This window comes from Nannospalax galili, unplaced genomic scaffold, assembly GCF_000622305.1.
Source record: "Nannospalax galili isolate Female #2095 unplaced genomic scaffold, S.galili_v1.0 scaffold2271, whole genome shotgun sequence".
Lineage (NCBI taxonomy): Eukaryota > Metazoa > Chordata > Mammalia > Rodentia > Spalacidae > Nannospalax > Nannospalax galili.
In genome coordinates this window covers 860884-872306 of record NW_008329329.1, presented here as the reverse complement: position 1 = coordinate 872306, position 11423 = coordinate 860884, and the positions used below count along the sequence as shown (strand labels likewise).

The following is an 11423-nucleotide window of genomic DNA, read 5'->3' as shown; positions in this document are numbered from 1 at the left end:
TAAAAAATAGGGTAACTTATTTCACATACTTTAAGGTGTGTGTGTGAGAGAGAGAGAGAGAGAGAGAGAGAGAGAGAGAGAGAGAATATGTGTGTGCAAGCATGCATGTGTATTTACACTTTGCAAAATGAAAGATTGACTGTAAATGTGCAAAGCAGTGAACTTAATGTCATTTCAGCCAGCCACTACAAAATAAAAATCAAAATACAGTGAGCATTTATGATGGATTTTGTCACCCTAAAGAACCAGCTTAGAATCCCCAGAACTGAATACAAGGATCGCACGCACCAGTGAGCAGATGACGTGCCTGCCATGGAGCTTCTTTTTAACGTTAAAGTGACAGCTGACCACGTAGATGCAGGCCTGAGCTGACAGCTGGAGGCAGGCAGGGGGCACACAGTGATTCTGCTGAAGTAGCCCAGCGGCAGTGGGGAGTTAGAAGGAGCAGTAGAGGACGGGAGGAGAGGAGAGGGTGGGTGAGGGGAAGAGGGGGCATCCGGCATCAAGAAGACGGAAGAAATAGAGTGAAGACAAGACCAGGGAGCGGCTTCAAACTCGGAGAAGAACCACTTTTAGAACAGAGTTTGAGCTAATGTGAAACTTTACAGGCTGATGGATTAGAGAGAGGATCGGCAAAGATCACCTCAGCAGGCGCTTAGTGAAAAAGGCCCCTGCTATGGGCTCCTCTGTCCTTCACACTCCCCTCCCCACAGAAGCCCAGTGGACCTGAGTCCTTCCTTTGATTGTGAGCTTGGGCCTTTAACAGCTAAGCCATCTCTCCAGCCTGGCCCAGACCCTTCTTAATCTCTCAGAATTCCCACCACAAACAGCCCTGAGACCCGTAAGCCTGACTGTATTCCTGAGGGCTGTAGCCAAACCAAGCTCTCAGTAGGAACTAGGCCATGGAATTTGAACCATATCTACAGGTATGCGAGAGACCTGGGGGTTAGTTCAGGAGGAATAAGGACCAGGGACTGGGTCTGGCTGCGCATCATGGCCACATGGCAAAGCAGCCCTCAAGGAATCTGGGGATTCTATGCCGCCACCTTCCACATCCTCCTGCAGAGGTATTTGTCAAAGGATAAACCGTGTCTAACAATTTGTTTGTTTACAACTTTGGATTATTCAGTCAGAATCAGTCGCTGCTATTAGGGAAGGAATATAATCTCTCCTCAACTCTCATAAGCTCATAGATCAACACATCCCTTTAACAAAAGATGGGAGGAGAACAAGGGAAAAACAAGTTTATGGATGTATACGGTGCACATCCTGGGAGGGAAACCCCCATGGAAAGTTATTCAAAGCAGTGTATTTGACTTGGCTTGAAATCTCTTCAACAAAGACCAGCACACTTTAGAAATGTGAAGAGATGGGGAGAGAGATCTCTAGCATCTGGAAACTGCAGGAAGGCAAATATTAATATATGGGAAGGAATTAGTTAAGTTTGCTGCAGATTCTCCTGGTGTCCTGTCTACTGATGAGAGGGGCTCCAGGAAGGTGACTGTGTATCCCGTGTTGAGTAGAACGGGAGGGAAGGGTAAAAAAGTCCTCTCTCTTCATTACTTTGGGATTGCCTTTAACTCAAAAATGCTTGTCTAAGAGGCATAGTCTGGGGTGAGCTATCCTGTGCCCTCAGATCAGGAGTCTACCCTAGGGTAGGTCTAGCCACTGGCTTCAGAATTTAGAATGGGCTTCCAAGGCAGGATGCTCCGTAGGTAGAGCAGGTGGAAAACAACTGTGAGGTATGTAAGTGAGGATGTTAAAGCAGTAAGGGCAAGAGCTGTCACTAGGATGCATGGCTTCCCAAAGGAAGAGGAATGACCCTCAGAGCTACCTCAGGATGACGCGCTGGGAGGTCATAAATATCGGCTAGCTCATCTTCATCTCAAGCTCCCCAGGATCTGATCCAGCGCACACACCATCTGACTCCAAATACACAAACAAATGTGGACAGCAACCAAGAGACTTCAACTGGAGATGCTGCCAGTCCCACTGTCAAGCTCAGAGATGGGGAAGGGACGGAAGCATCTGGATGTTGCCCATAGATATGTACATCCTACCCAAGTGATGTCAGGAAACTTGTGTATTTGTCTCTAGAAAGAGAACAAGGACATGAAAAGTACAGGTAGGATCTTAGTCACTCACATCTAGAATTAGTGTCTAGAAAGAGCTTTCTAATTAAAAAATATAATAACTTCATTATTAAAATGAAATTTGTTAAGAGACCCTCTGACCCCCCCTCCCCCAGTCTTTGGAGCATGGAAAATGTCTGCCAGGCAGTGTACTAGTGGTGCTGGGAACAGGAATTTTGTGCCGAAGGGAAGCTAATTCAAGTGGAGGAATAGCTAACATTTCTTTCAAAACTAAAACTAAAGTACTGTTATTCTTCTGAACATTGCTACGTTATATAATCTATCTCTAATCACCAAACAATTAAATGCCAAAAAGTCTATATAAAAGCCAAGAATTAGAGCTGATTGCCACTGATAGATGAAAAAAAAAATCACTGGATTGCATTTGGCAGTTGTGTGGCTGTGTGGAGGAAGCTATTTTGGCATTTCAGCAGTGGTCTGGGCGACTGGCTGTTGTGGTGGCTCCATTCTGAGTCAACGCCATAGACCTGGCCCCTGTCTTCTACTGCAAAACAGTTCTGTTCTTCCTAAAGGCTGGCTTTTGACATGGTCTGTGGGAATGACTTTTACAATGTGGACACACCCTGGACAGACGATGTTTACTTAACCTTGCAACCAATAAGTGAATCATTTCTTAAGCTTGCTTACACTGTAAATAAGCTCACTGAGCCATGTGCTCCTCTTATGATCGGGCATATGACCTTAATCCCTCAGGAGACTTTTGTCCTAGTTTGCTTCTCTATTGCTGTGACCAAAACCAACTTGAGGAAGAAAGGGTTTATTTGGATTACAGGTCACAATTTGTCACTGAGGGAAGTCAGGGCAGAAACTCAGGACAGGAACCTGGAGACAGGAACTGAAACACAAACCACGGAGGATTGCTGCTCCCTGGTTTCCCCCCTGGCCTGTGCTCAGCCTGTTTCCTTATACAACCCAGGACCACCTGCCCAAGGGTGGCACCACCCACAGAGGACTGGGCCCTCCCACATCACTCAACAATCAAGAAAATGCCTCACAGACATGGTCACAGGCTAATCTGATAGAAAAAATTCCACAGTTGAGGGACTTTCCTTCCAGGTATCTCAAATTGATAACTGAAGTTATCTAGCACACATTCTTCACCCTCCACCCAAGATAGTGTATGAATTTGTGTGTGTGTGTGTGTTTACATAGCAAAACATCAAAGTGCTACAAACAGAAATTATCCCATTGAAAACAATGAGAGAAATTTTCAACATCTATTTATGATTGTGTGTGTGTGTGTGTGTGTGTGTGTGTGTGTGTGTGTTATTCACAGGGGTCACAAGGGACATGATTCTCTGATGAGACAGTTCTGCTTTTACTTCCCCATTTCATGCTGGATATACTTTTCAGTAACAGAGAGAATGGGCCCCATTGGGAGAGAACACAGTTCCAAGAGAAATTTGAAGTAACAGGGTCTCAGCAGTTTGGGCCCACTCTGAGCCTTAAAATGGATGCTAAAGGTCAGGTTGTTTTTTATTAAGGCATTACTGTAATGTGGCATAAATGCCAAGTAGTCCATAGGAAAATAGGATGTGCACAGACACAAACACACACACACACACACACACACCTAACATTTCTGAGGGGTGGTCCTACTTTTCTTAGCCAGCTAATTGATTCCCAGGCCAGGGATTCCATTCTTTTGATCTGTGGGAAATACTTTTCTCTTAATGGGCCTTTACTGCTGCTGTACCATTTGGAGATGGTCCCACAGTTTTGAGATGGTCTTATATTTGTTTGCATTTCAATTTGGCGAGTTTCTTTTGATGTCTCTTCAAACCACCAAAGGTGGCTCCTATTCTGTCAGCATTTTTGAGTGCGTCTTAGCATCCCCCTCTGCTTGTGATCTTGCACACAGTCCACGTTTTCCAATAGTGCCCTGGGGTATAACAGTTTGTGTAAATTCTGCCTGGTGATTCCAGCATTGGTGTCCTACCAGAGTCGGGTTCTAATGTTTGTTTTGGCTTTTTTTTTGGTGTTTTTACTTGCCTTTTTATGGCATTTTTCTGCTGAAAGCTGGACATGGTATTTGGGGAGTGAGGGGCTGAGGTGACCAGACCCTTAATGTAAGGATACTTGTTAAACTGACCCGAAGCCGCCTGTGCTTACTGTGAATTGTGATCTCTAGGGGCAGAAGTCTCAAATCTCTCTGGTGTCCTTGTTTTTGTGTCCTTTCTTGATTTGGAGTTTCTTCACATCCTTTCTTTTTTTGGCAAGAGAGCTGGAGATGGAACCCAAGGTCTCTTCCATGCTGGGCAAGTGCTCTAAACTGAGCTGCACCTCCAGTCTGCTACGAGGTTTCTTGGGTCCTCCTCAGTGCAATGCAGTTCTTGCAGCTAGAATCCACTGTTAGTCTATTGGAGCTCTGTTAGTAAAGTAATATTGTATGTATATGGTGAGTTGTTCTATAAGATTTTACTTAGAGATCTGTTCTTGAATCTCTGAGTAAGTGGCTTCTTCAGGCTGTGACTTTCAAAGAGTGTCTCCAAGTGGTACCCACCCCATCCCTGGATGCAAATTTTTCTCTATTTTCTGGAAGCCCTGATTCCTGCTGTTTCCCCTCAGTAGAGACAGGCAGGCTAGAGGGGGTGAGCCTGACTAGAGTCCTTTCCCCTGGAAAGCAGACCTGTGTTATGGGGAACCACAGAGCATCCTTAGAAGCCCCTGGAGATGCAGACCAGAATAGTTCCTAGGTCACTAGCACCGCCTCAGGATGTTTCCCATACCTAGTTAGTCTGTACTTTCCTCTAAGTACTGATCAGAATTAACAGTCAATCCTCCCTGAGGGCTGATGGTCGAAGTTGGCAGATCTGACCTGGGTTGGACCGGGTTTGCCTGTATTTACAGATCTCAGAGAACTTTCTTGCCCAGTGACATCACTTCTCCCATGGATCCAAGGAAAGTGGTTGTTTTTTAGTTTCCCCGCTTTTTCCTCTTGTGAGGATGAAAGAAATACTATCCAGGCTCTGCACATGTCTGCACTGGAAAACAAGTCCCGACATTTGTTTCTTATCATGATAGATGCTACAGTCATTGTTTCAGTAGCTGCTTCACTTTCAAAGGAAGGAAATGTCTTAAGATAAATAGCAGTTGTTAGATATGGGACACCGTTAATGGCATTAGCAATCATTTTACCTGCTTGCTTTCTTACTTTTTCTTTGCATCTCATGTTTGCAAAGTAGCTTGCTTTATTTTACATTCATTCAAAACAGTGGTTTGAAGCAGACATTGTGATTCTTCCTGATAAGGAAACAGAAGCTTAGAGGCCCAGATCCACTCGGCTGCACATCCACACGTAAGTCAGTGGTTAGCACAGAGCTGGAACCTCGACCAAGCCAAAACTTGCATCAGAAGGCGCGAAGCCCCGGTTTTGGCATTTCCTTCTGTAACTTACACCTCACTTGCTGTGCCAAGTGCCAACAGTGGCTGTAGGCTATTCTTTTTTGAGAAAACTGGATAAAAGGAAAAAGCAAGAGAGAGGGTGGTAACTGTGCTCAAGGCTGGATTTTTTAAGAGGAAGATTTAAATATACAGTTGCACAACCTCAGAGGGGTGAAAGTGTAGGAGGGTGAGTTAGGCCTTCGAAGAGCTGGCGGGGGGCAGCTGGGATGAATGGAGAAAGGCAGTGTGCTAAGCGTCTGCCCACCCCCATTTTTTCTCTTTCCGTTACCACCCACTTTTTCTGTTCTCCTTTAAACCTAGATAAAAAGACAGAAAAGGATTCCCTGAAGCTGAATGTGTTTATTTGGGAATGGCAGAGTGTTGCAAGGCGAGAACACATATTGCAGCTAACGAGGAGCATCTTCAAAGAGGTGAAGATGAGGGGATGGCATGAAAGCAAAATAAGGAGATTCATCGGATATTTAGAAACCATAATCCTTGGTTGCAAGGGTCCCAGCAAGAGCCGCACCAATCCAGGGTCCGACAGACAGTTACTTGGCACATGGCCTCCCAGAAGTGTTTTTTGCAAACTCACAGTGGCCTTGTAAAAGACTGTAGTTCTAGCAGTCTTTGCTAATATTCCTTGCTGTGGTGATTTGAATGAGTATGCCCCCCATAGGCTCCAGGGTATGCGGACATTTTGTCCCCATTTGGTGTTTTGAGAGATCTTAGAAGGTGTGGAGGCAGCATGTCACTGGGGGTGGGGCTTAGAGATTTCTTAAGCCTTGCCAGGTCCCCAGTGGTTCTCTGCTTCCTGTGCCTGCTTGAAGATGAGAGCGCTTAGCTTTATACCCCAGCCACCTGTGCCGCCATGCCTCCCCACCATGATAGATTCTTGCCCCTTTGGAACCTTAAACTAACTCTTCCTTCTATAGTTGCCTTGGTTATGCTGTCTTATCACAGCAACAGAAAAGTAACTAATACACTTGCTATCAGGAAATTATGGATGATTCCCATTGTCTTTCTTTAGACTTAAATAAATAAATGATATACATGTTTAAATTTATAGATCACTTAAAATATGTCCTGTCCTTACCTTCTCAATAGAATTATCCCACAGTATTAGGCTCTAATCATTTATAATATTAACCTTTGAAACCAAATCGGTATTGTATTAAACACCTGGTTGACCTGTGGATCACATAGTCTGTTGAAGCTTCCATTAAGGAAATTGGATCATATGTAGAACATATCAAAGAAATCACTGAGCCAAACTTCCTTCACTCTGTGTTGTGGAGTAAGAAGTAGAGGTACTAGGGTAGTTTTCTGGGTGAAGATAGGCTAAGGAATAACAAAACTTTCTCCACAGAGGTGGGGGTGTCCTTTGCAAGAATGATTGTGCCTTTTTAAGGTAGGACTTTAATCAAGAAAAAAAAAAAAAATGGAAGAATTGTGTTGTAGGCTATCAATGAAAGGTTTCCAAACAGGGCTGAATACTAACACGGGGTTTGGTGCTAATTGTACGTGTCAACTTGACCTGCCTATGTGGTGCTTGGACAGGAGGCAAAATGTTTCTGGCTGTGTCTGTGAAGATGTTTCCAGTTCTAGAACTGGTGGATTGAGCAGACAATCTGCCCCCGCCCCCACACTGGGCGTCACACAACCCATCCAGGCAGTGGGCCTTACCAGCATGAGAAGGCAGGGAAGGCTGAGGACTTCAGGACTAGGGACAGCCACCACCTCCTGCTCTCAGACTACCTGGTTCTTGGCTCTCCCATGAGCGGCTTGCATCAGCCCCTCCCCGTTCTTTGTACCATTTGTTCTCAGACTGAATTACCCTGCACCTTCCTGGTTCTCCATCTTGAGAGGGCAGATTGGGACATCTCAGTGTCCATATCCACGTGCACCAGATCTCCGCATACACCCTATACGTGTATCTATGTGCATGCCGTATTATTTCTGTTTCTTTGAGACAGACCCCTAATAATCACTTCCAATTCTGGAACTCCATGGTGGCAGGAAATGATGGACATACCTTTAGTCTTTGATCCTAGATAGCACTCATACAATGAGAACCTTCTCACTCTTCAGACATATTCACAAGTATTCATGGACATAGTACAAGCCATTTTTTACTTAAGAAAAATCATGAAAATCCTGAGGCAATTGTTTTGGTGGGGAGACATAATAAATTAGTTGCCACAGGCACGTCCGATACTATGAAGAAGAAAATTCGGCTCCTTGAAGTGAGAACGTGAACTCGAGCTGAGTGTGTGGCAAGCTGGAGGCCACAGAGGCTTGCCGGTGAAGGGTCTGCTCTCAAGGCTGTTCATTTCCAGGATGCTGAATAATGAGTGAAGGTGGATGTGGGGTCATCTGATTGTCTGTAGTGTAGATGAGACGTGCTATGAAAATCCAGACTTCTGCCAATCCCCCTCCTTTAGATCACTTTAGAAGCAAGCAACTCATAGAAGAAAGAGGGAGGGTGGGTGGAGTGAAAGAGGCTTTGCCACTCAGTGTTCACAGTCCCACAGTCTGGGCTGGGGGAATGCAAGGAGCCTGAAGGGAAAGAACTGAGACGAGGGATAGTATGTAGCCCAGGGCTACAGGTGGGAGATGGAGGGCCTGCACCAGCCGCTCAGGACCCTGTTTAGGGTCAATAAATCATCAGCACCTGCTGCTGTTATAGTCATAGTTTTGTTTGGGGTTTATGCTTCATTCACAAGTTTTTATTTTGACCTTCTAGTTATGTAAACATAAATTGTTTATACCTGGGTCTAATTAAGAAATGTTATCATAAAAAAAATCTATTCACAGCTGGGAGTGGTGGTGCACACCTTTAGTCCCAGAACTCAGAAGGCAGAAGCAGGTGGATCTTTATGAGTTCAAGGCCAGCCTGGTCTACATAGTGAGTTCCAGGCCAGCTTGGGGCTACAGGGAGATCCTACCTGAAAAAGACACACACACACACACACACACACACACACACACACACACACGCACACACAACCCTATTCAATCTAAAAGTTGTATTTTCTTTCTTTATAACTTATCTTTTATGTCACACAAATGACCTTGACTTATTCTTATACTAGATATAATAAGAAACAGAATTTGAAATTAGCTCATCTTTAGAATTTCTATTCTGGCATTCTCCTAAGACACACGTAAAAGGGTGTCTGTGATAACCCAGAACTAAACACCTTGAACAGGATTACCTCAAATACCGTTAGGTGCCATGAATGCTAACAAACATGGACCAGTACAGCATACAGTGAGGAGGAGGAATGGCTAGGGTCAAAGTATAGAAGAGGAGCATGGAGTGGTACCCAGAAGCTGAACTTAACACAGGAACATAAATATGGGAAATGACAGATGAACTTATTGTAAATATGGAGCTTAAAACCCACAAAACTACATAAGACAGGTGTGCAGAAGGTGTCCTCATAGAGTATGTGAAATTAGATGGGTGGAATTACTTATGCCATGTCCTAACTAGAACAGTAATAAAGGGAGGAAGCTATGAAGGACAAGATCTCCTGAAGAACTAGAAAGAGTTGACAGCCTTTTTTTTTTAAGAACAGGGGTGGGGGGCCGTAAACCCCATTGAATCCTGATCTGCTCTGTCTCCATTTCCAAGTCTTGATGACTAGAACCCTGGTCCCAGTGGTCAGGAAATAGCATCTGATTGATATTTGAAAACCTGCAGCCACTGGCTCTCCCACTCCAGACCAGAGAATCCTGGCTCTGTGTCAGGGAACATTTCTAAGTATCCAAAGTGCTGTGATTACCATGAGGCCTCAAAAGACCAGTTCATAATGAAGAAGGGAAAGGCCCAGCCAGATTCACATGCACCCTTTCCTAAAGAGTTATAGTGAGAGCCCAGGCAGTGGCCATCGCTCCTTGGAAGGCCTGCCTCCTTTGTCATTAGTTAGACATGTGCCCTCAGGTACACGTTTGTGTCCCCCCGAACATCAGCATTAGCTGCTGACAGTCATAACTGTATAAAAGAACGTGCCACTGCGCAGAATGATGATGACACGTTTGTTATTAATTCTCCTCTCCAACAGCTGGCTGTCCCAACTCCTTGATTAAAGAGCTTCATCACTTCAGGATTCTTGGAGAAGAGCAGGTAAGTCAGCCTCTCAAAGGCCGCATCACAGTGTCATGAAAGATGGATGCTAATGAGACAGTTTGGGCCCTCCCTGGGGAGGCCTAGTGTGTCTCCTGACCCACAGCACCCTGAAATGGGGAAAAAAGCCATGCCAGAGATACATGTGAGGACACGTTTCTCCTCTTGTCTCCATCAGATCTGACAGGTTATTAATTGGTACATCTGCTCTGTGCCAGAGCATTTCATCTTAAGACTGGAGTCATAAGCAGGCTCTGCATAGCTGCAGATGAGCAAACAAATACTCACAGAGATCAATTATGCCTAAGGGATCAATAGGCACAGACATTCCTGATGCCACATCTATGAGCAGATAGGCAAGCTCTTTTTACCGGATTTTTGTACCTGGTGTTATCTGTATCTTACTGCAGGCCTTTTCTATATGTGGGTGAACACGTGACCTACAAAGGCGGGCCCACTTAAGCATGGCTATTTAAGTCCTGAATTATGTTCAGTATGGAATGTTATATTTTAAGTCAATGTGCTAATTATATATGTATCCATGTATGCATGCTTTTACTTTTGACTGCTTAAAATATAATTGGCTTTCCATAGCCATGGGTTCACGTCTGTGGATTCACCCAACCACAGATTGGAAATACTCGAAAAACCACAGCAAGGAGGTTAGGGAGATGGCTCAATGCAGATGTGACCCCAGAGTTTGAATCCCCAGAACCCTCATAAACCCACATGCAGCAGTATGAGTCTGCAATCCCAGGGCTCCTGGTGGGAAGTGGGACAGAATTCCCGAGGTGGCAGGCCAGATACCACACCGGCATACAACAAAGAGGTCCTGCCTCACACAAGGTGGATGGTGAGCACTGTACCCAGGGTGTCCTCTGACCTCCACATATGTAACTTGGCATGCATGTGCTCCCCAGATCTGCAACAGACACAAATCAACAGAAACATACAATACAAATTAGTGCTATACAATATTTACAGTTTACATTATAGTAAGTATTATTAGTAATTTAAATTAGCAATTTAAAGTACACCAGGTGATATGTGTAGATTACATGTAAATGCTACATCATCTTTTGTACAGGAGAAACTTGAGCACCCCCAGATTTGGGTATCCACTGTGACTACTGAAACTAATCCCTCACGGAAGTCAAGGGATAAATGCACACCTCTTAATTACAGTGTTTACTAATATGTTACTCTTGATGTTAAATTATCCTTAAAAATACTTACACAAATAGTTGGCAATGTGTTGACTGACCTAACCCCACTCTATCATTGACTTTCACTCTTTGCCAACACTGACCACACAATAGACAAATGGAATCGTGGTGACTCCATTTTACCAATGAAATTTTGGGTTGTGTTTCTGTTGTTATGTGTCTTAGCTTTTTCTTCTGTTGCTATGATAAAATACCTGACAAAAGCAAATTAATAAACAAAAGGTTTATTCAGACTCACAGTTCAAGGGCACAGTCCATCATGGTGGGGAAGTCAGGGCAGCAGGAGCAAGAAGTACCTGCTCACGTTGCATACACGGCCAGGAAGTGGAGTGATGATGCAGGCTGCTGCTCAGCTCCCTCTCCACTAAACAACCTGGATCCAAGCCAGGGGGTGGTGCCACCCACAGAGGGAGGGTCTCCCCACCTCAATCAATGCAATCAAGATGATCCCCCACAGGAGTTCTAAGAGGCCCATCTCCCAGGTGGTTCTAGATCTCATCAGGCTGACAGTGAGATTAACCATCACAG

At 44.6% G+C, this 11423-nt stretch overlaps 1 protein-coding gene across 1 annotated transcript in view; it reads left to right on the top strand.

Moving 5' to 3' along the window:
• LOC103737054 (E3 ubiquitin-protein ligase parkin) overlaps positions 1-11423 on the top strand; it is a 624104-nt gene that overhangs the window by 385174 nt on the left and 227507 nt on the right. The window contains exon 3 of the mRNA XM_029565247.1: positions 9608-9669. The gene's annotated coding sequence lies outside the window, so the exon portion shown is untranslated. The remainder of the gene's footprint in view (positions 1-9607; positions 9670-11423) is intronic.